Below are 25,800 nucleotides of genomic sequence, written 5' to 3' on the forward strand. Positions count from 1 at the left end.
ATTTTACACATAGTCATTGTTTAATCACTCATTAATATTTAGATAACTAATTTAATTTTGAAAAATGCATCTACATATTATTATCAGGCTATTCTTTGTTTTCAATATACCATTACATATAGTACTTTATTAGCAGTTTTGCAACAATGTAATACATTAGGAAAGGCACTAGATGGCAGCACTATTTCCTGTCATGTAGTTCTACAGACATATGGACGCTACCTATCTGGATATTTCTTTAACAACGAATATCATGAGAATAGAAGTAAATTGGAAACTTTTTTAAAATTGTATTCTCTATCTGAATCATGATAGAAAATCTCTGGGTTTCATGTCCCTTTAAGGAAGGAAGGGTGGCAGAGACAAACACTAGAACAGAGGGAAAAGGGGGAAACGGGAAAAAAACAAATGAGAGAAGTTCACTATCTACAAATATTTATGGAGCAGTTTAAATATCAAAATATTAATTATTTCCTTAAGGAATGATTGAGGCATAAAAGGTTGTGACCTTAGGGTTTGCCAGAACTGAGAAGGGGTCTCTTGTGAAGGTCTACGTTTCATCATTCGCAGGTAGCGGGTTAATAACTATAGAAAGAATGAAATGCTAGCAAATATCCATTTTAAGTGACATAAGTGTGTGTTAGAAGACTACAGTCAAGTCTTTGGTCTGGATTCCCATAAAAACATAATGTTATGCTAATAATCCTAATTTTTTAATAGAGCTAAGTATCCTTCTAAAGATAGTTTAAGTTGAATTTGTGATATCCATTCTTGTAGATTGGAAATGGTAAAGAGAAGCAGTCTGCCAGGAACAGCAGCTCAATAGCTTGTTCTATGGCCTGGTTGCCATCTAGGAGTAATTTTTTTTCTGCCCAATTGTGCTTTTCACAGAGAAAGAAATTCCTGTAGTATATCAGTCGGATCCCGCCGACATAGTCAGTCCAGCCCCAAAATACCAGGCAATTATCCTCTGAACAAGGAAAACGGTAAACCCAGACAATCGTTTCGGGCCTTTTAAAGATTTTTTAAGGCAGTTTTTTTGCAAGTATTTGCCATCAATGATGATATTTTGTGTAATTTTATTTTTTTAGGTGTTTATCTGTAGGAATTATATTTACTTATGGAGTTAGATAGGATTGGTTGGATAGTTTACCCCTAAGAAATAAAGGATGACTTTTTCTTTCATTTTGTCTTGAAAACTCCATGTGGGTGTAGGCCTACAACATGAAGTATTTTTATGATTATACTAGCTACGGGGTTTAAAAAAAAAAACAAAAAAACTTGTTTGTTACCTATGCACTCCGGAAGTATAAAGTGTTGTTATTTACACATTTTTTATTTTTTTTTTATTTCTGTCTTGCACTTCAAAAATCTGCTCAGAATCTGGTACAAAGGTATTCCTGTACAGGTATTTCCATTGATGCAGACATCTTGTGAATTTTTTTTATTTCTCAATGTACTGTATGTAACTTTAGAAAATATGGGGCAAGATTACATATGCAGCATCGCCCGCAAAAGCTGGCAACGCCGGTTTTAACACGGTTTTGGTATCACATATACAGTGCCGTATATAAATGCAGCGCATATATTTCACCCATCGTCCACAATTTTTACTTCCATAAGGTTACATAGAACTGCGTCCCAGATCGGTATCACATATTTAGTGCAAGGACTTACACAGAGAAAATTGAGAAAATTGTACTCCATTTTCACCTCGCCACACACAGGCAGGTGCAGCAAGCCTTACTCTGAAAATGTGAGTACCGCAACTCCTGTAACTGCCTGAAAATATTAACTAACACTAACGCATGCACAATATCTATCTACCTGTCAACCCCCACCACAATACCTAATAAAATATATTAACCCCTAATCCACCATTCACCCACATCGCAATCTACCTAATAAAATGATTAACCCCTAATCTGCCATTCACCCACATCGCAATCTACCTAATAAAACTATTAACCCCTAATCCGCCATTCACCCACATCGCAATAAAACTCATTTATGTATTAACCCCTAAACCGCCAAACCCCCACATCGCAATAAACCTAATTTAATTACTAGGCCCCCTTACCTAACATCCCCTAAATAAACCCCAATTACATAAAATAATAAAATACTAAATTACAATTAAAATAAAATAAATAAATAAAAAATCCTAACAGTACTTAAAAAAAACTAAGATTAAATTAAAATAATCTAAAATTGCAAAAAATAAAAAAGTCTAACATTACAGAAAATAATAAACCAAGTTATCAAAACTAAAAAACTTAAACCTAATCCCTATGAAAATAAAAAAGCCACTCCAAAGTAAAACCTTAAAATGGCCTTTTGTGGGGCATTGCCCTAAGTTAAACACCTCTTTTGTTTTAAAAAAAATACTAGGTCCCCTCTCTAACAGTAAATCCCCCCCACCCACCAAACCCCCCAAAATAAAAAAAACCTAAGAAGCTGGAAATGTTTTCTGTGAATTGGAACATGAATGTAAGCATCCTTTAAATCTATTGTGGACATAAACTGACTTTGCTGAATAAAAGGCAGAATAGTCTGAATATGTTCCATTAAGAAAGCTGGAATCCTTACAAACTTGTTCAGAGCTTTCAGAGCTGATCTGAAGGTACCTTCCTTCTTTGGAACAATGAAGAGATTTGAATAAAATCCCATCCCCTGTTCCTGCAAAGGAACTGGAACAATTTCTCCCATAGATCCCAGATTGGAGACATATTGGAAAAATGCTTTAGCTTTTATAGGATTCCTTGGAACATTGGACAGAAAAAAAACCTTCCTCTGGGAGGCCTTGTTCTGAATCCAATTCAATATCCCTGAGAAACGTCATTCAGAACCCCGGGATCTGGAAGATACTGAAAGCAAGCCTCCTGCAAGAGGCTTAACCTGCCCACTACAAGAAATTCTGAACCGGGGTGCTGCACCTTCATACAGTTTTTGTAGTAGGGATAGATTTCTTACCTTGCTTTGGTTGTTCCTGTTAGCACTAGGGGTAGATTTATTAAAGGGATACTAACCCCTCATTTTTTCTTTCATGATTCAGATAGAGCATGCAATTTTAAGCCACTTTCTAATTTACTCCTATAATCAATTTTTCTTTGTTCTCATGTTATCTTGATTTGAAAAAGCAGTAATAAAAGGTTAGGAGCCGGCCCATTTTTTAGTTCAGCACCTTGGTAGAGCTGCTGATTGGTTTGCTACATTTAGCCACAAATCAGCAAGTGCTACCCATGTTCTGAACAAAAAATGGTCTGGCTCTAAAGCTTACAGTACTGCTTTTTCAAATCAAGATAGCATGAGAACAAAGAAAAATTGATAATAGGAGTAAATTAGAAAGGTGCTTAAAATCTCATGCTCTATCTGAATCATGAAATAAAAAAATTGGGTTTAGTATTCCTTTAAGCAGCAGATGCTGCATTCTACACCCATCACATATTAGGTGGCGGACTGAAATCATCCTGATCCGATACTATAGGGATACAATTGGGATGATTGGCCCCCCAATGCTAGAGGCAAATCTGGTAAGCAGGGGGCGGCATTGCACAAACGATTACGTATGCTGTCAGCATTTAGCAAGGTTGAGTGGACATTATTCGCTACAGTGAATCATGTCCGCTTGAACTTTAGTAAATCTGTCCCTAAGTCTCCAAACTGAGCCAGGGGGTGCATTGCTTCTGAAAAGAGGATTCAACATTTTGTTTTTTTATTCTGACAAAAAGGAACAAAAACAATCAGAAGCTTTAGATTTCCCTCTAGACTTTTTGTCATGAGGAAGAAAAGCCCCTTTACCTCCAATAACAGTACTGTATATATTATAGAATCTAAATTAGAACCAAACAACAAAGAAAAGAGATAATAATCTGGATTTTCACACCATATCAGCAGACCAGGAGTTAAGTGATAAGGCTCTCCTGGCAAGGACTGCCAAAGACATGCTTTTGACATTAATCTTTAAAATATCAAATACAGAATCACAAATAAAAGAATTGGCACTTTTGAGTAAACCCAAAAGATTTGCACTAGCAGAGTCATCAGAACACTGCTCTGAAAGCCTAGACAATCAGTAAGTTGAAGCAGTAGCCACACCTGCAATAGAAATAGCTGGCCTGGGCAAATACCCTGCTTGTAAAAATGCCCTTCTATGTAAAGGGACTTTAAAAGAAGTACTGTCTTCCAAAGGAATAGTAGTACGTTTAGCCAGAGTGGAAAATGTCCCATCCACCTTGGGAAATGTTTCCCACAAATCAACATTAGCAGCAGGTAAAGGATATAACTTTTTAAACCTTGCTGGAGTAAAATAATTACCGCTAGAAATCATGTCAGAAACAGCATCAGGAATAAGGAAATCCTCAGGAAGATTAACAACAGTCTTAAAAACGGAATTTAAACAATTACAAGGCTTATCATCATAAATTTAAGGATCTTTAACCCCTAAAGTAAATATGATATCTTTTATAAAAGAAGGAATATGTTATACTTTAAACATAAAAAGAGGAAATATCAGGTTCAACATCAGTTGAAGATTCCTCATCCCCAGAGGAAACTTTCCCATCTGAAAACATTAGAGTATCCCTGCTTTCAGGGCACATAGAAGTTGCAGAAGGTAAAATCTGAACTGACCATTTACGCTTGTTTGAAGATGGGATAATAGCCAGTGCCTCAAAAACTGCAGCCTTGATAAAAAAAATCACTGTAGGTGAAACATTATTAATATTCTACTCTAATGAACAAACAGAAGGTGCATTAATACCCAAAGAAACAGCATTAGGTTGGTCTGATTGCATTAATAATTCTAAACATGAGTCACATAAATGAGCTGGAGAAGGCACCTCAGTTTTTTTACAGTAAGCACACCTAATAATGGTAAAAAGACTCAGGGGACTCAGTTTCTCGGGTAGATTTAGGGAGAAAATCAGACTGCTCCATTATAGCATATGACAAAGCAATGCAATAAACACTATAACCCACTTAAAAAGCTCTTGAGGAATGAAAATCACTTACCACTTCTAAGTAGCTTTTTAAATAAACTCATTGGTACAATATGCGCTAAGCCAAACTGCAAAAAAAACCAGGACACATAAACATTGCATCTGAATGGCAGATAATGCTCATCAGTATGAGGAAAATGCGCACAAAATAAACTAACAGCAATAAGTGATTAAGCATGCCGAAAACTAACGTGTGCATAGCCGAGGACAAGCATGCGTTAACCCAACATGCGCTAACCAGCCAAAGTTCAAAAGTAACTATAAAAAACTAAAGGCATGAGCACTAACCGAACAAGCTGTATAAAGTCCCAGGGCCATATATATTAGCATATACATATATATATATATATATATATATATATATATATATATATATATATATATATATATATAGTAAAAAGTGCACATAACATAGCTATAGAGTGTATAAATTTTAATAAATTATACTTGCATAAATAAAAAGAGAGAAGCGCTCAACCTGGGAATGAACAATAGCATAATAGCTTGTTCTATGGCTAGTTACCACCCAAGAAGCAGCCTCTTTTGCTCAGCATGTGCCTTTCACAGAGAAGAACTTTCCTGAAGCATATCAGTCTGATCCTGACTTCACAGTACAGTCCAGCCCCGAAAAGCCGGCAATCCCTCTCTGAACGAGAGAAACAGCAAAACCCCAGACGTACGTTTTGGCCTATTGTGTGTCTCGTCAGTGAGGTGCAGCCATATCCCTCTAGGCACACTGAGCAGCGGGTCCACGTCTGGATTTCCACATCACACTTAGGGAGACTTCCCTAAGTGTCATAATTTGCATAAATAAAAAGAGAGAAGCACTTAACCTGGGAACGAACAATAGCATAATAGCTTGTTCTACAGCTAGTTATCGCCCAAGAAGCAGTCTATTTTTGCTCAACATGTGCCTTTCACAGAGAAGAACTTTCCTGAAGCATATCTGTCTGATCCTGACTTCACAGTATAGTCCAGCCCCGAAATACCAGGCAATCCCTCTCTAAAAGGGAGAAACAGCAAAAGCCCAGACGTACGTTTTGGCCTATTGTGGGCCTTGTCAGTGAGGTGCAGCCATATCCCTCTAGGCACAATAAGCAACGGGTCCACGTCTGGATTCCCGCATCACACTTAGGGAGACTTCCCTAAGTGTCATAATTTGCATAAATAAAAAGAGAGAAGTGCTCAACCTGGGAACAAACAATAGCATAATAGCTTCTTCTATGGCTAGTTACCACCAAAAAGAAGCAGCCTCTTTTTGCTCAACATGTGCCAGGCAATCCCTCTCTGAACGAGAGAAACATTTGCTGTTTCTCTCGTTCAGAGAGGGATTGCCTGGTATTTTGGGGCTGGACTGTGCTGTAAAGTCAGGATCAGACTGATATGCTTCAGAAAAGTTCTTCTCTGTGAAAGGCACATGTTGAGCAAAAAGAGGCTGCTTCTTGGGTGGTAACTAGCCATAGAACAAGCTATTATACTATTGTTTGTTCCCAGCTTGATCGCTTCTCTCTTTTTATTTGTGCAAATTATGACACTTAGGGAAGTCTCCCTAAGTGTAATGCAGGAATCCAGATGTGGATCTGTTGCTCAGTGTGCCTAGAGGGATATGGCTGCACCTCAGTGACGAGACCCACAATAGGACAAAATGTACGTCTGGGGTTTTGCTGTTTCTCTCGTCCAGAGAGAGATTGTCTGGTATTTTGTAACTGGACTGTGCTGTAAAGTCAGGATCAGACTGATATGCTTCAAGAAAGTTCTTCTCTGTGAAATGCACATGTTGAGCAAAAAGAGGCTTCTTCTTGGGTGGTAACTAGCCATAGAACAAGCTATTATGCTATTGTTCATTCCCATGTTGAGCGCTTCTCTCTTTTTATTTATGCAAATTATGACACTTAGGGAAGTCTCCCTAAGCGTGATGCTGGAATCCAGACGTGGACCCGTTGCTCAGTGTGCCTATAGGGATATGGCTGCACCTCACTGACGAGGCCCACAATAGGCCGAAACGTACATCTGGGGTTTTGCTGTTTCTCTCGTTTAGAGAGGGATTGCCTGGTATTTCGGGACTGGACTGTGCTGTAAAGTCAGGATCAGACTGATATGCTTCAGGAAAGTTCTTCTCTGTGAAAGGCACATGTTGAGCAAAAAGAGGCTGCTTCTTGGGTGGTAACTAACCATAGAACAAGCTATTATGCTATTGTTCATTCCCATGTTGAGCGCTTCTCTCTTTTTATTTATGCAGATTATGACACTTAGGGAAGTCTCCCTAAGTGTGATGCTGGAATCCAGACGTGGACCTGTTGCTCAGTGTGCCTATAGGGATATGGCTGCACCTCACTGACGAGGCCCACATTAGGCCGAAACGTACGTCTGGGGTTTTGCTGTTTCTCTCATTTAGAGAGGAATTGCCTGGTATTTTGGGACTGTACTATGCTGTAAAGTCAGGATCAGACTGATATGCTTCAGGAAAGTTCTTCTCTGTGAAAGGCACACGTTGAGCAAAAAGAGGCTGCTTCTTGGGTGGTAACTAGCCATAGAACAAGCTATTATGCTATTGTTCGTTCCCAGGTTGAGCACTTCTCCCTTTTTATTTATGACACTTAGGTAAGTCTCCCTAAGTGGGATGCGGGAATCCAGCCATGGACCCGTTGTTTAGTGTGCCTAGAGGGATATGGCTGCACCTCACTGATGAGGCCCACAGAAGGCCGAAATGATCGTTTGAGGTCGCTTCTCAGGCCTTTGGCTGGGATCAAGTGCACTTTTCTGTGCTTGGTCTTGGTTGCAAGATCTGCTGACTGGAGACCTGCTTCTTCGGCCTGGGGTACTTTCCCTTTCGGGGTTTGGGCTCCTGCTGCTATTGGGGGAGTGGCAACTCCTTAGGCGTAGAGCAACTGGGTAGTAGGGCCGTCCCCTTGGCCTTGTGGCATCATCCCTGGACTTCAGCCACATGCTACTTTTGGGGGGGGCGCTCTAAAATCCAGCCTTAAAAGGCAATAGGGCAATTATGGCTACTAATGTGCCAAACGTTCCCCATACACTTCGGCTGTGTCTGAGGAATTCCGAGAGAAGATTGGTTTGGCTCATGTCCAGCAGGTTGTTTTGGAGGGTGTTTTGAAGATGCAAAGAACAAGTTTGCATTGTGTTCAGTCTTTCCCTTCGAGATGGATTTTTGATGTGGCTTTCACCGATGAGCATCATTTACAGACCTGCTATCAACGGACTATTGATATGGCTGGTGCTCCAGAGTTGTTGGGCATGATATTTGTTGCCTGTGTGCAGAGGGAGAGAAGAATCTTGGTGACAGTACATATGTACAACCCTTGGGTCACTGATGTGGAAATTCGTCTATTTCTTTGTAGCTACTTTGATGATGTTCAAGGAGGTAGCAAGCTGAAGAATCAGTTTGGGACTTTCTATGAAAAGCGCAGGTTCTAGGTGCGGTTTGTGCCAGATGAATTAGGTATTGGTGGAAATAGAGGTTTCCTATACTATGATGACATGCCTCTTTTTTGCCGTAGTTGCAACCTGTTTGGTCACATTGCTGAAAATTGCCCAGGTGCCAGATGTCAAAATTGCAGTGAGGAAGATCATCTTGTTGCCCACTGTAGTAAACGCCGGACCTGTGAACTGTGTGGTTCTTCAAGTCATCTGTGCAGGATGTGTCCTTTGATGATGTTGCAGGGGCTTGATAGAGTGAAGCCTTCCTACACTGATGTTTCAAAAAAACCATCTTCAGTTGCGGTTGAGTCATCTGTGAATGAGAATGAGGTCTCTGATGAGGCATTGAACTCTATATTACCTCTTTTGTGTAAGAAATCTACAGTTGGGGTCCCTGTCGGAGAGGTGTCTGATGCTCCTGTGGTGGTTCCTGTGGCTGAGAAGGTGGAGGAAGCCCAATCTAGTCTTCAGGAGGTGGATCTTGCAACATCTAATGTGATAGCTGCTTCCGATGTTCTTGAAACCCTCTTGCCCAATTATGTGGATGATACTGTTGCTGTTCCTGGGACGGATAATTTTTCCTTCACCGAGTCATCTTGTGATCCAGCTCCAAATGCTGTTCTTGGTGAAGGGGAGAACATTGATTGGTCTGCTATTGTGTCTTCTGGTTCTGAGGAAGATATAGACACTGCAGGGAAAAATCTGCTTCCAAGCGGAAAAAAAGGTGCGGATTCTGATGGATGGGTGAGTCCTGATTTGGATCTTCCAGTAGTTAAGAGTGCAGATCCAGATACTGCTAGTGATGCTGACTCTTTAATTTCAGAGTTTCCTTCTGTCTCTACTAAAGACGTTCCCTCTGACTCAAGCCAGTGTATTGGTGACTTTTCTGATGCCTCTTCTGTTGGTTATCTAGATAAAAGAGATGTGAACCAACTTGCTGAAGTTACTGGTTATGAGGCTGGCAAGGGGGAGCCTAGGAGGTCGGAACGTCACAGAGGCTGATTTAAAGGATCTCCTTTGAATCCTAAGAAAAAAAAAGGAAAGAAGATGTCCTGATGTTAATTCTTTTTTTGTGTATCTTTAATTTATTTTGTGATGTTTCTGGCCATTTCTTCCCTTAATGTCAGGTGTATGAAAACTATAGCAAGGAGAGCTGCAATTTTTAAGTTATTATCTGTATGTTCTGCTAATATTTTTTGTTTGCAGGAATGTGGTCTCTCTGAACATCCTAAATGTGTCGACTGGGAATATGGACCTAAAGTATGGTCTTGTTTTTCTGCTAGGAATGGGGGGGGGGAGTTTTGTTCAAGGGGTTTTGTTTTTCTATTCTTAATGTAGTTCATATTGTCCCAGGTCAGATTCTTTTGGTTAGTTTTAGTTTTTGTGGTACTGTTTTTTGTTTGTTTAATGTATATGCTTCTCCAAATAGGGTAGAACGTTTGCTTAATTTTTAAACATTAAAGTTTTTTCTGCCAGGTCGAGATCCAAGTTTTCGGTTGGGGATTTTAATTGTATTATTAAGAATGGGGACAGAGAGGGTGGGAGTGATTGTAGGGTGGATAGCTCAGGGAAGTTTTTAGTTGATCTGCTTAAATCTTTCGGTTTGAAGGATGCCTTTGTGTCTGTTTCATTTTCAGGGGAGGGTTTTACTTTCTTTAGTAATAATGGTGGGATAAAATCTCGAATTGATTTTTGTTTTTATCTAAATTTCTATGTGTTGATGATTTTTCTTTAAAGCGGATGCCCTTTACGGATCATGCCCTTTTGATGTGTAAGGTGAATTTTGATTTAAAGATCAAGTATGGTAAGGGTGTTTGGAAACTGAATGTGGATTTGTTTGAAGATGAGAAGATTAAGCATCAGTTTGTTTGGATGTATGAAAGGTGGCGTGAAAGAAAGTGTGATTTTAGTAATGTGCTTATGTGGTGGGAATGGTTGAAGGTGGAAATAAAGAGGTTTTTTATTAAGAAAGGCTGTGAGAAAGCTAGAATGCAATAATCAAAGCATGTCCAGCATGGAGGGTACTGCATGCATGCCACAGGAGCACAACAAAACTCCTATAAGTATATAGAAATTCCAAAATGTGGCAGCAAAACAAGAATTTTATTGTGAACACACAGGGGAACAGCAGAGCAACGTTTCGGGAGTTATCCCTTTGTCAAGCTGGTTTTACACTGTTCAAAGTATTAATTTATACACAATCCCCAATAGAGGGCGCTAAATGGTAAATTAAAAATTAACTCTATCATATCCATAGTGAAATCATTACAAATTGCAACAAACAATTTCATATACATATTTATATAGTTCATCCCAAATTCTATATTAAAAAATGCTATATATATATATATATATATATATATATATATATAGACACAGAAATATAATAGAGTATACTGATACATTTCCTACACATCAGAAAGCAGATAAGATTCATATATTGTTTATACACCTATATAACTAATCTCAGAAACAATTTATCATATGATAAATTAATTAATTACAGTTACATTAAAAAATATCTTAAACAGAGATAATGTTTTATAAAAACACAGATAGATCTAACTATAAATCACAGAATTCTTCACATTGTTTTAATAAACATTCTCTATCGCCACCATGTCGTGGTTTTTGTACACATTCAATAATCTGAAACCTAAGTTGGTTTATTGCATGACCCCATTTTAAGAAAAGTTGTAGGTAACTGGTGCAGTGACTTTTTTTTGAACGTATAATGCTTTTATGTTCAATTATCCTATCACGGGATGCTACGGGTAGTTTCACCAACATATCTCTGCCCACAGGGGCATTTGATTATATAAATTACAAAGGTAGAATGACATGTAAGGTTTCCATTAATATTATATTTGTGGCCAGTTGTTGGATGGTAAAATATCGATCCCTTTATGAGGTTACCACAACAAGAGCAGCTTAAACAAGGAAAACAACCATTACTCCTCTTTGTAATATAACTTTGAGAATTTTCTAACTTCCTAGTACCAATATCAGCTCTAACTAAATATTGTTGCAGATTAGGGCCTCTTTTATAGGCAGTCATAGGAATGTTTTTAAATTCTGCCACTTCAGGATTACACTTATTTAACATGTCCCAATGTTTCCTAATTATTCTTTAAATAATTTTACTTTGAGCATTATATTCCGAAACAAAGACCATTCTTTCATTATTCTTTTTATCTTTAAATTTCACTTTTAATTTCCCTTTATCGGGGTGTAACAAAGACTCTCTTGGGATAGATAAAGCAAATTGCTTTTCATTGTCAATAATGGACACAGGGTAACCCCGTTCTAGAAACCTATCACTCATTTCATTTAATCTACAATTAGAAACCACTTCATCAGAGACTATTTTTGAACCCTAAGGAATTGACTCCTAGATTGCAGAGGTTGTTAGGAGTTTTAAGAATGGGAAGGTGCCTGGTTGTGATGGTTTGCCTGTTGAATTTTATACGTGTTTTTGGAATTTGATTGGGGTAGATATGTTGGATGTTTGTAAATTTGTTTTGAGAATGAATGTTTTGCCTGTTTCAATGAGGAAAGGTTTGATTGTTTTGTTATTTAAAAAGGGTGATAAGAGAGATTTGAGGAATTGGAAGCCGATTACATTGTTAAATGTTGACTATAAGGTTATTGCAAAGGTGCTGGCAAATAGAATACATGGAGTGATTGGTTAGGTTGTGGGTGAAGAGCAAGTGTGTGCTATTCCTGAGCGTCAGATTTCTGAAAGTTTGTTGTTACTACGTGATGTACTGTGGTATGTGAGGGAGAGGATGAGGTCTGTTGCTGTTGCTATTGTGGATATTGAAAAACCGTATGATAGGGTAGTGCATATTTTTATGTTTCATGTTTTAGAATGTTTATGTTTTTCTGGTTTAAATGTTTGTATTCTTCACATTGTTTTAATAAACATTCTCTATCGCCACCATGTCGTAGTTTTTGTACACATTCAATAATCTGAAACCTAAGTTGGTTTATTGCATGACCCATTTTAAGAAAGTTGTAGGCAACTGGTGCAGTGACTTCTTTTGAACGTATAATGCTTTTATGTTTAATTATCCTATCACGGATGCTACGGGTAGTTTCACCAACATATCTCCGCCCACAGGGATATTTGATTATATAAATTACAAAGGTAGAATGACATGTAAGGTATCCATTAATATTATATTTGTGGCCAGTTGTTGGATGGTAAAATATCGATCCCTTTATGAGGTTACCACAACAAGAGCAGCTTAAACAAGGAAAACAACCATTACTCCTCTTTGTAATATAACTTTGAGAATGTTCTAACTTCCTAGTACCAATATCAGCTCTAACTAAATATTGTTGCAGATAAGGGCCTCTTTTATAGGCAGTCATAGGAATGTTTTTAAATTCTGCCACTTCAGGATTACACTTATTTAACATGTCCCAATGTTTCCTAATTATTCTTTAAATAATTTTACTTTGAGCATTATATTCCGAAACAAAGACCATTCTTTCATTATTCTTTTTATCTTTAAATTTCACTTTTAATTTCCCTTTATCGGGGTGTAACAAAGACTCTCTTGGGATAGATAAAGCAAAATTGCTTTTCATTGTCAATAATGGACACAGGGTAACCCCGTTCTAGAAACCTATCACTCATTTCATTTAATCTACAATTAGAAACCACTTCATCAGAGACTATTTTTGAACCCTAAGGAATTGACTCCTAGATTGCAGAGGTTGTTAGGAGTTTTAAGAATGGGAAGGTGCCTGGTTGTGATGGTTTGCCTGTTGAATTTTATATGTGTTTTTGGAATTTGATTGGGGTAGATATGTTGGATGTTTGTAAGTTTGTTTTGAGAATGAATGTTTTGCCTGTTTCAATGAGGAAAGGTTTGATTGTTTTGTTATTTAAAAAGGGTGATAAAAGAGATTTGAGGAATTGGAAGCTGATTACATTGTTAAATGTTGACTATAAGGTTATTGCAAAGGTGCTGGCAAATAGAATACATGTAGTGATTGGTTAGGTTGTGGGTGAAGAGCAAGTGTGTGCTATTCCTGAGCGTCAGATTTCTGAAAGTTTGTTGTTACTACGTGATGTACTGTGGTATGTGAGGGAGAGGATGAGGTCTGTTGCTGTTGCTATTGTGGATTTTGAAAAAGCGTATGATAGGGTAGTGCATGATTTTATGTTTCATGTTTTAGAACGTTTATGTTTTTCTGGTTTAAATGTTTGTATTGTGATATTGTGAGTCAAGTTCAGGTTAATGTTTTTTTGACTGAGGAATTTTGTGTTAAATCTGGAGTGCGTCAAGGTTGTCTTTTATCTCCTGTGTTATTTGTATGTGTCATTGAGCCATTGTTAACTAGTTTGAGGAAGGCTAAATTAGAGGTGTGAGTGTTCCTGGCAGTAATGGAAGGTGTTTGAAATTGATTGGGTATATGGATGATGTGAGTGTGGTATGTGAAACTCAGGCTGGTTTAAAGAGGGTGAAAACTTTGGTTGAATGTTTTTGTATGGCAAGTGGTTTCAGAGTTAATTGGAATAAGTGTAAAGTTAAAGTTTTTGGTAATGATAGGGGGATTAATTCATGTGGATGGCCTGTGACTGATGGTGCAATGAGGTGTTGGGTGTGAAAATTTGATGTGGATTTGAAAGGTTTTGGAAAGTTGGGAGAATGTTTTTGATAAAGTGAGTAGAAAACTTCAGTTTTGGTCTTTAAGGACTTTTTCTTTGGAAGGAAAAATGTTAGTTATTAAATCGGTTTTGATCCCTATTATGTTATATTTAGCGTTAATTTTTCCACCTCCTGAGAGGATTTTTCAGAGAATTTTGAGAGTGCTGTTTTCTTTTTTCTGGAGTTCTTGTATGGAGCGTTTGAAAAGAGATGTTGTTGTTAAGAGTAAGAATGTTGGTGGTATGGGTTTTCCAAATGTGGAGAGATTCTTGGCTGTGAAATATGTTAGTAGGTGTATGGTTCTGAGTGGACAGGATAGCATGGCTGGTTGTATGGTAAAGTATGCTTGTAGAAATGTCTTAAGATGATATGGTTTATTTGAGATTGATAGAAAGAAACCGGTATGTTTTGCTGTTCCATGGTTTTATGTAAGGGTGGAATGTTGGATTAAAAAATATGGTTAGTAGGGAGATGTGGTATGCAAACTTTGGAGAAGGAAGTTCTTGAGTTGATTGGGGGTTTGAATGAGAATGAATGTGTGTTGGTATGGAAAAATGTGTGTAATAAGCATTTGATGAATAGGCAGAAAGATATTAGTTGGATGAGTGTGCATAAGTGTTTGCCAACAAGGGATTTTCAGAGTGTGTCATTTAGTGGCTTCAGAAGTGTGTCCTAGAGATGGTTGTTGTCAAAGTGAGAGTGTTATTCATTTGTTTTGGAATTGTGAGTATGCTAGGGATGTTTGGAGAAGTTTGAATAGGATGATTAATGGTCTGATTGGAGTGCAGTTTTTTACTTTTAATATGATGATGTATGGTTTGTGTGGAAGTGGTGTGGAAAAGGAGAAAGCAAGATTGATATGATTGTTGGCATGTTGTGTGAAAGAGGTGTTGTGGGATGTGCGTAATATTTAGATTTTTAAGAAAGAGGTAGTTACTGTAGGTGATTGTGTGGGTATGATCCGTGGGAAGTTGTTTTTGTATTTTTCTTTTAATAGGAGGCGATATGGGGAATTAGATTCTGAAGGCATCTGGAAGACAAATAAGTGGAAAGATTGGATTATTTAGTTTTTTATTCTGTGTGATTATTAAGTTTCATAATTGCATTTTGAATTTTTCTGATGACAAAAATTTGGGTCAATATTTCAGTTGATTTGTAACAAGAGATGTTTTGTTTGCATTTGTTATTATGATTTTATTTTGTATATATGCATATATGATTATTTTTCTAATAAATGAATTGTGAAACGTACGTCTGGGGTTTTGCTGTTTCTCTCGTTTCAGAGAGGAATTGCCTGATATTTCGGGGCTGGACTGTGCTGTAAAGTCAGGATCAGACTGATATGCTTCAGGAAAGTTCTTCTCTGTGAAAGCCACATGTTGAGGCAAAAAGAGCTGCTTCTTGGGTGGGTAGCTAGCCATAGAACAAGCTATATATACTATTGTTCGTTCCGAGGTTGAGCGCTTCTCTCTTTTTATTTAAATAAATTATACTTACCAATAGACACTCGTCCACCAGCAAATAAGAAAGCAGACAGCCAAACAGTATTGAATCATATCAGTAGGGGTTTAAGGATAGGATTATATTGTAGATTCCTAAAAGGAGGCAAAAGACAAGTCCTGAGACCAATTATCGAAGGTTTAAGAAAAATGTCACTGTACCCTGAGGGAAAACTGGGCCTCAATAAAGACTGAAAAACCCTCATTTCTTAATAATCAATCCACATCTTCCATTCTTCAACCACCTCCAGCCGAGGCAAAGTAAAGACTGAGGATGTGTGAGGTGAGATAGATTTTATAGGACTCTTGGGGTTTGGGAATCTTTGCCTCCTTCTAGTGGTAGAGAAGAGTAAATTCGCAGGGAGTAATGGATTGTGGACTCTGTAGAGTAGCTTGGCCTTGGTAATGTTGCTTCTACGTTTAGAAAATAGAGAAAATAACTTTGCTTTCGTAGTAATTTTGTGTCAATATTGACCTTAAAAGTATGTACTTCTATATAAAATTGCTATTACATATTCATAAAACAGAGGACTTTATAAATATATATATATAATATACTGTATATATATATATATATATATATATATACATACAGAGACAGTGTGATACAGCGCTATGGAACCTGGACAGTCCCAATTTGTAATCAAATATACCAGTATTATCCTATGTGTATAGGTCTCCCTTTATTATCTTCCAGTAACACCAATGACAATGTCTGGAGAGAATTAGAGTTGTTTTGATTCCACCTGCAGCCTATTCCCAAAGGTGAGAGAAGTCCCCCTGTAGACAGGGAAGCTCCTTATGACAAGAAATTCTGAACAGAAGAGGGAAGGGGCGCACAGCAGAGAAAAACTCCTGGTGTAGTAAGTCTGGACACTTGTTTAAACAATTACAATGCAGTGACAAATGCGAACTCACGTGTTTCCACCTCAACCATATGAGGTATAGATAAGACCCTTAAGGATAAGCACTCGTTAGCATTACATGGAAACCGAGGATTAGTCACACCACCACAACTGCTGAGAAGTGGTTAAGTTTCTGCCCCGGAGAAGTGAGGACTGTCTATGAGGAGTGAAAGACAGGTCGTAGGCGCAAGGGGATTGGATTGCCTTCCTTAGTGGACATTCACCACTCAGAGTCTTATCTATACCTCATATGGTTGAGGTGGAAACACGTGAGTTCGCATTTGTCACTGCATTGTAATTGTTTAAACAAGTGTCCAGACTTACTACACCAGGAGTTTTTCTCTGCTGTGCGCCCTTCCCTCTTCTGTTTCAGAATATATATATATACATATATATATATATATATAATATATATAGTATATATACATATATATATATATTCAGTGAGAGGTTTGAATTTGTTGCATGCTAGATTATGCTAGTAATCATTTTGATCCTCTGCAGGTTTAAAAATATAGGGTAAAATATTTAGGGCTAGATTATGAGTGGAGCACTATTTTGCCCTCCCGCTCACGAGTTAACTTAGCTAGAAGGAAACTTTTTGAGTGCGTTGGGTTTTGCGCTGGTATTACAAGTTTAAAGTAAAATGTTTGCTCATGGTTGAAACCCAATATGCACTAAGAAAATATGGCGACCGTGTTAACGTATTCAATGGAGAGTGCAAACTGAAAAAAACATCTATATTTGAACTCTAACCCAAGATGAGTTATGAAAATGTCACATTCCAGTGTTCTTCACATACAGAACAATGTATCTTTTACTGTAAATACATATTTCTATATATAGCTATATATACCTATACCTGTATATCTATTCCTATAGATATATAGGTATAGATATGTATTTTACATTAAAAGTATCATTCATATATACATAGAAATATATATATACTAATAAAAAGTACATTATTTTCTATGTTAGGATTTTTTAAGGTGACACATGGGGCGTGATCACATATGTGGCGCCAATTTTTTGTCTAATTGAGCGATCAATTATACTGCGCGTATATTTTACCCGTCACCCGCAGATTTTACTCCCATAAACTAACATAGAACCGGTGCCGCCAGTCGGTATCACATATTCAGCACAAGGACCTATGCACGCAGAATGGAGTAATTTTACTCCATTTTCACCTCGTCACCCATAGGGGGGCGCAGCAAGCCTTGTGCTGAGAATTAAAGTACTGTAACTCCCTGGAAGCCTTAACTAACACCTAACGCATGCGCAAAATCAACCCCTAATCCACCATCCCCCCCAAATAACAATAATTAATAAAAGTTAACCCCTAAACCGCCATCCCTCACATCGCAATAACTAATAAAAGTATTAACCCCTAATCCCCCAACCCCCCACATAGCAAACTACCTAATAAATATATTAACCCCTAAACCGCCAACCCCCCCCCCCACATTGCAAAGTATCTAATTAACCTATTAACACCTCAACCGTCATCCCCCCACAATGCAAAGTACCTAAAACAATATTTATCCTAATCACCAACTCCCCACAATGCAAATTATTAATCTTACAACTAAACCCCCTAACTTAACACCCCTAACTTAACCCCAATTAAAATACACTTGCTTAAAATAAAAAAATACTAACTACATTAAAAAATAATAAACAATTACAAAAATGAATAAAAACTAAATTACTAAAAAAAAAAATAACATTACTTAAAATAAAAAACTACCCTTACACAAAATTAAAAACCTAGCCTTACACAAAATATAAAATCCTAAAATTTAAAAAATAAAAAAGCTAACATTATAGAAAATAGCAAATTAAATTATCCAAAATAAAAAAAGTTATTCCTATTCTAATACCCCGTTAAAACAAAAAAGCCACTTCAAAATAAAAAAACCCTAATCTAACAATAAACTACCAATAGCCCTTAAAAGGGACTTTTGTAGGGCATTGCCCTAAAGTTAACAGCTCGTTTGCCCTGATAAAAAAAAAAACCTAACAAAAAAAAAACCCCTAATCTACCCATTGCCCCGAAAAGGGCATTTGTATGGGCATTGCGCTTAAAAGGGCATTCAGCTCTTTTACAGCCCATAAAAATAATAAAAAAAATCACCCCCCCCCCCTAAAAAAAAAAAAAACTAACACTAACCCACAAAATCTGTACTCACCATTGCTGAAGTCCGGTAATCCATCTTCTTCCCGGCTGCAAAAGATCCTCGTCCAGGCGGCTTCTTCTTCATGTTAGGTTTTTTTTTTTGGGGGGGGGGGGTTGGGGGGGGTTGTAATGTTAGGGGGTACTTTGTATTTTTTGTGGAAAAAGAGCTGTTAAACATAGGGCAAGGCCCTTTTAAGGAATGTTGGTAATTTATTTATAGATTATGGGCTTTTCTTTATTTTGGGGTGGCGTTTTTCTCTTGTTAAGTGTATCCAGTCCACGGATCATCCATTACTTGTGGGATATTCTCCTTCCCAACAGGAAGTTGCAAGAGGATCACCCACAGAAGAGCTGCTATATAGCTCCTCCCCTCACTGCCATATCCAGTCATTCTCTTGCAACTCTCAACTAAGATGGAGGTCGTAAGAGGACTGTGGTGTTTTATACTTAGTTTATTTCTTCAATCAAAAGTTTGTTATTTTTAAATGGTACCGGAGTGTTCTGTTTATCTCAGGCAGCATTTAGAAGAAGAATCTGCCTGCGTTTTCTATGATCTTAGCAGAAGTAACTAAGATCCTTTGCTGTTCTCACATATTCTGAGGAGTGAGGTAACTTCAGAGGGGGAATAGCGTGCAGGTTTTCCTGTAATAAGGTATGTGCAGTTAAAATATTTTTCTAGGGATGGAATTTGCTAGAAAATGCTGCTGATACCGAAGTAATGTAAGTAAAGCCTTAAATGCAGTGATAGCGACTGCTATCAGGCTTATTAATAGAGATGCGTACTCTTATAAAAGTGTATTTTAAAACGTTTGCTGGCATGTTTAATCGTTTTTTACATATGTTTGCTGATAAAACTTATTGGGGCCTAGTTTTTTCCACATGGCTGGCTTGAATTTTGCCTAGAAACAGTTCCCTGAGGCTTCCCACTGTTGTAATATGAGTGGGAGGGGCCTATTTTAGCATTTTTTTTGCACAGCAAAAATTACAGACACAGACATCCAGCTTCTTCCTGCATGATCCAGGACTTCTCTGAAGGGCTCAAAAGGCTTCAAAAGTCGTATTGAGGGAGGTAAAAAGCCACAGTAGAGCTGTGGCAGTTGTTGTGAGTGCAATGCTCTGCTAACTTATTACATACACTGTAAAAATTTCGTTAGTGTAACTGCATTTTTTCACTGTTATTTCAAAATTTGGGAAAATTTGTGTTTCTTAAAGGCGCAGTAACTTTTTTTATATTGCTTGTAAACTTGTTTTAAAGTGTTTTCCAAGCTTGCTAGTCTCATTGCTAGTCTGTTTAAACATGTCTGACACAGAGGAACCTACTTGTTCATTATGTTTGAAAGCCATGGTGGAGCCCCATAGGAGAATGTGTACTAAATGTATTGATTTCACCTTAAACAGTAAAGATCAGTCTTTATCTATAAAAGAATTATCACCAGAGGGTTCTGTCGAGGGGGAAGTTATGCCGACTAACTCTCCCCATGTGTCAGACCCTTCGCCTCCCGCTCAGGGGACGCACGCTAATATGGCGTCAATTACATCAGGGACGCCCATAGCGATTACCTTGCAGGACATGGCTGCAATCATGAATAATACCCTGTCAGAGTTATTATCTAGATTGCCTGAATTAAGAGGCAAGCGCAATAGCTCTGGGGTTAGGAGAGATACAGAGCGCGCAAATGCTCTTAGAGCCATGTCTTATACTGCGTCACAGTATGCAGAACATGAGGACGGAGAGCTTCAGTCTGTGGGTGACATCTCTGACTCGGGGAAACCTGATTCAGAGATTTCTAATTTTAAATTTAAGCTTGAGAACCTCCGTGTATTGCTTGGGGAGGTATTAGCTGCTCTGAATGACTGTAACACAGTTGCAATTCCAGAGAAATTGTGTAGGCTGGATAGATACTATGCGGTGCCGGTGTGTACTGACGTTTTTCCTATACCTAAAAGGCTTACAGAAATTATTAGCAAGGAGTGGGATAGACCCAGTGTGCCCTTTTTCCCCACCTCCTATATTTAGAAAAATGTTTCCAATAGACGCCACTACACGGGACTTATGGCAGACGGTCCCTAAGGTGGAGGGAGCAGTTTCTACTTTAGCAAAGCGTACCACTATCCCGGTTGAGGACAGTTGTGCTTTTTCAGATCCAATGGATAAAAAATTGGAGGGTTACCTTAAGAAAATGTTTATTCAACAAGGTTTTATTTTACAGCCCCTTGCATGCATTGCGCCTGTCACTGCTGCGGCGGCATTCTGGTTTGAGGCCCTGGAAGAGGCCATCCAGACAGCTCCATTGAATGAAATTATTGACAAGCTTAGAACGCTTAAGCTAGCTAACTCATTTGTTTCTGATGCCATTGTTCATTTGACTAAACTAACGGCTAAGAATTCCGGATTCGCCATCCAGGCGCGTAGGGCGCTATGGCTTAAATCCTGGTCAGCTGACGTGACTTCAAAGTCTAAATTACTCAACATTCCTTTCAAGGGGCAGACCTTATTCGGGCCTGGCTTGAAGGAAATTATTGCTGACATTACTGGAGGCAAGGGTCATACCCTTCCTCAGGACAGGGCCAAATCAAAGGCCAAACAGTCTAATTTTCATGCCTTTCGAAATTTCAAGGCAGGAGCAGCATCAACTTCCTCAAACAAAACAAGAGGGAACTGTTGCTCATTCCAGACAGGCCTAGAAACCTAACCAGTCCTGGAACAAGGGCAAGCAGGCCAGAAAGCCTGCTGCTGCCCCCAAGACAGCATGACAGGAACGGCCCCTATCAGGAAACGGATATAGTGGGGGGCAGACTTTCTCTCTTCGCCCAGGCGTGGGCAAGGGATGTTCAGGATCCCTGGGCATTGGAGATCATATCTCAGGGATATCTTCTGGACTTCAAAGCTTTTCCTCCACAAGGGAGATTTCATCTTTCAAGGTTATCAGCAAACCAGATAAAGAAAGAGGCATTCCTAAGCTGTGTGCAAGACTCCTAGTAATGGGAGTGATCCATCCAGTTCCGCGGACGGAACAAGGACAGGGATTTTATTCAAATCTGTTTGTGGTTCCCAGAAAGAGGGAACCTTCAGACCAATCTTGGATCTAAAGATCTTAAACAAATTCCCTCAGAGTTCCATCATTCAAAATGGAAACTATTCGGACCATCCTACCCATGATCCAAGAGGGTCAGTACATGACCCACAGTGGACTTAAAGGATGCCCTACCTTCACATACCGAATCACAAAGATCATCATCGGTTCCTAAGGTTTGCCTTTCTAGACAGGCATTACCAATTTGTAGCTCTTCCCTTCGGGTTGGCCACTGCCCCGAGAATTTTTACAAAGGTTCTGGGCTCACTTCTGGCGGTTCTAAGACCGCGAGGCATAGCGGTGGCTCCATATCTAGACGACATCCTGATACAGGCATCAAGCTTTCAAATTGCCAAGTCTCATACAGAGATAGTTCTGGCATTTCTGAGGTTCGCATGGGTGGAAAGTGACGTAGAAAAGAGTGTCTCTATCACCACTCACAAGAGTCTCCTTCTAGGACTCTTATAGATTCTGTAGAGATGAAAATTTACCTGACGGAGTCCAGGTTATCAAAACTTCTAAATGCTTGCCGTGTCCTTCATTCCATTCCAGGCCCGTCAGTGGCTCAGTGCATGGAAGTAATCGGCTTAATGGTAGCGGCAATGGACATAGTGCTATTTGCGCGCCTGCATCTCAGACCGCTGCAATTATGCATGCTATGTCAATGGAATGGGGATTACTCAGATTTGTCCCCTCTACTAAATCTGGATCAAGAGACCAGAGATTCTCTTCTCTGGTGGCTTTCTCGGGTCCATCTGTCCAAGGGTATGACCTTTCGAAGGCCAGATTGGACGATTGTAACAACAGATGCCAGCCTTCTAGGTTGGGGCGCAGTCTGGAACTCCCTGAAGGCTCAGGGATCGTGGACTCAGGAGGAGAAACTCCTCCCAATAAATATTCTGGAGTTAAGAGCAATATTCAAGGCTCTTCTAGCTTGGCCTCAGTTAGCAACACTGAGGTTCATCAGATTTCAGTCGGACAACATCACGACTGTGGCTTACATCAACCATCAAGGGGGAACCAGGAGTTCCCTAGCGATGTTAGAAGTCTCAAAGATAATTCGCTGGGCAGAGTCTCACTCTTGCCACCTGTCAGCGATCCACATCCCAGGCGTAGAGAACTGGGAGGCGGATTTTCTAAGTCGTCAGACTTTTCATCCGGGGGAGTGGGAAACTCCATCCGGAGGTGTTTGCTCAACTGGTCCATCGTTGGGGCAAACCAGAAACTGGATCTCATGGCGTCTCGCCAGAACGCCAAGCCTTCCTTGTTACGGATCCAGGTCCAGGGACCCGGGAGGGAGCAACGCTGATAGATGCTCTAGCAGCTCCTTGGTTCTTCAACCTGGCCTATGTGTTTCCACCGTTTCCTCTGCTCCCTCGACTGATTGCCAAAATCAAACAGGAGAGAGCATCGGTGATTCTGATAGCGCCTGCGTGGCTACGCAGGACCTGGTATGCAGACCTAATGGACATGTCATCTCTTCCACCATGGACACTGCCTCTGAGGCAGGACCTTCTAATACAAGGTCCTTTCAATCATCCAAATCTAATTTCTCTGAGACTGACTGCATGGAGACTGAACGCTTGATTCTATCCAAGGCGTCGGCTTCTCCGAGTCAGTCATTGATACCTTAATACAGGCTCGGAAGCCCTGTCACCAGGAAAATCTACCATAAGATATGGCGTAAATATCTTTATTGGTGTGAATCCAAGAGTTACTCATGGAGTAAGGTTAGGATTCCTAGGATATTGTCCTTTCTCCAAGAGGGTTTGGACAAAGGCTTATCAGCTAGTTCATTAAAAGGACAGATCTCTGCTCTGTCTATTCTTTTGCACAAGCGTCTGGCAGAAGTTCAGACATCAGGCATTTTGTAAGGCTCTTGGTTAGGATTAAGCCTGTGTTTTAAAACTGTTGCTCCCCCATGGAGCCTTAAACTTGGTTCTTAAAGTTCTTCAGGGAGTTCCGTTTGAACCCCTTCATTCCATTGATATTAAACTTTTATCTTGGAAAGTTCTGTTTTTGATGGATATTTCCTCGGCTCGAAGAGTCTCTGAGTTATCTGCCTTACATTGTGATTCTCCTTATCTGATTTTTCATTCAGACAAGGTAGTTCTGCGTACCAAACCTGGGTTTTTACCTAAGGTGGTTTCTAACAGGAATATCAATCAAGAGATTGTTGTTCCATCATTGTGTCCTAATCCTTCTTCAAAGAAGGAACGGTCTTTTGCATAATCTGGACGTAGTCCGTGCCTTGAAGTTTTACTTACAGGCTACTAAAGATTTTCGTCAAACATCTGCCCTGTTTGTCGTTTACTCTGGACAGAGGAGAGGTCAAAAAGCTTTGGCAACCTCTCTCTCCTTTTGGCTTCAGAGCATAATACGCTTAGCCTATGAGACTGCTGGACAGCAGCCCCCTGAAAGGATTACAGCTCATTCTACTAGAGCTGTGGCTTCCACCTGGGCATTTAAAAATGAGGCCTCTGTTGAACAGATTTGCAAGGCTGCGACTTGGTCTTCGCTTCACACCTTTTCAAATTTTAAAAAATTTGACACTTTTGCTTCTTCGGAGGCTGTTTTTGGGGAGAAAGGTTCTACAGGCCAGTGGTGCCTTCCATTTAAGTTCCTGCCTTGTCCCTCCCATCATCCGTGTACTTTAGCTTTGGTATTGGTATCCCACAAGTAATGGATGATCCGTGGACTGGATACACTTACAAGAGAAAACATAATTTATGCTTACCTGATAAATTTATTTCTCTTGTAGTGTATCCAGTCCACGGCCCGCCCTGTCCTTTTAAGGCAGGTCCTAAATTTTAATTAAACTACAGTCACCACTGCACCCTATGGTTTCTCCTTTCTCGTCTTGTTTTCGGTCGAAAGACTGGATATGGCAGTGAGGGGAGGAGCTATTATAGCAGCTCTGCTGTGGGTGATCCTCTTGCAACTTCCTGTTGGGAAGGAGAATATCCCACAAGTAATGGATGATCCGTGGACTGGATACACTACAAGAGAAATAAATTTATCAGGTAAGCATAAATTATGTTTTTTTAAGGGGGTATTAGATTAGGAATAACTTTTTTTATTTTGGATAATTTCGTTTGTTATTTTCTGTAATGTTAAGTTTTTTTTTTTTGTAATCAGCTTTTTTTGTAATGTTAGTTTTTTTTTTATGTAATGTTAGGTGTTTTTTAATGTAAAGTTAGTTTTTTTTAATTTGCATAATGTTAGTTTTTGTTAGTAATTTATGTTTTCTATTTTTTGTAATTTTTTATTAATTTTTAATGTAGTTACTATTTTTTTATGTTATGTAAGTGTATTTTAATTGGGGTTAAATTAGGGGGTGTTAGGTTAGGGGGCTTAGTTATTAGGTTAATACTTTGCATTGTGAGGGGTTGGCGGTTTAGGGGTTAATAGTGTAATTAGATACTTTGCATGGGGGTTGGCGGTTTAAGGGTTAATAGTGTAATTAGATACTTTGCGCTGTGGGGGGTTGGTGGTTTAAGGTTTAATAGTGTAATTAGATACTTTGCACTGTGGGGTTGGTGGTTTAGGGGTTAATAGTGTAATTAGATACTTTGTGATGTGGGGGATGGCGGATTAGCGGTTATTATGTATTTTAGACATTGCAATGTGGGGGGATGGTGAATTCAGGGTTTTGAATGGCGTTTTGACAGTTTATTTATTTGTCAGTTTATTTATTTTATTTGCGCGTAAGATTTTTATGTGTGATTTAAAAAAATGTTTTATTTTTTGTTACGTGCTGCAATATGATATACTGCCGTAAGTTACTGGCAAAGCCAGAAATGTGTAGTTGCTCACATTTCTGAACCTTGCCAGTTTATCCGATTTACAGCAGTATATCATCTGTCAGTGCGGTTTATATGATTCACTCGATGTGCAAGGTGAAATTACGGGTGACGTGGTTTTCAGCAGTTGCACTGAAATTTACGCCACATATGTAATCTCGCCAATGGTGTGTTTTGCTCTGTTTTGTATTCATCCTGACTGAGAAAGGGTTCATAAAATACTTTCACCTAAATTTAGA

This window comes from Bombina bombina, chromosome 5 (genome assembly GCF_027579735.1).
Source record: "Bombina bombina isolate aBomBom1 chromosome 5, aBomBom1.pri, whole genome shotgun sequence".
Classification (NCBI taxonomy): domain Eukaryota; kingdom Metazoa; phylum Chordata; class Amphibia; order Anura; family Bombinatoridae; genus Bombina; species Bombina bombina.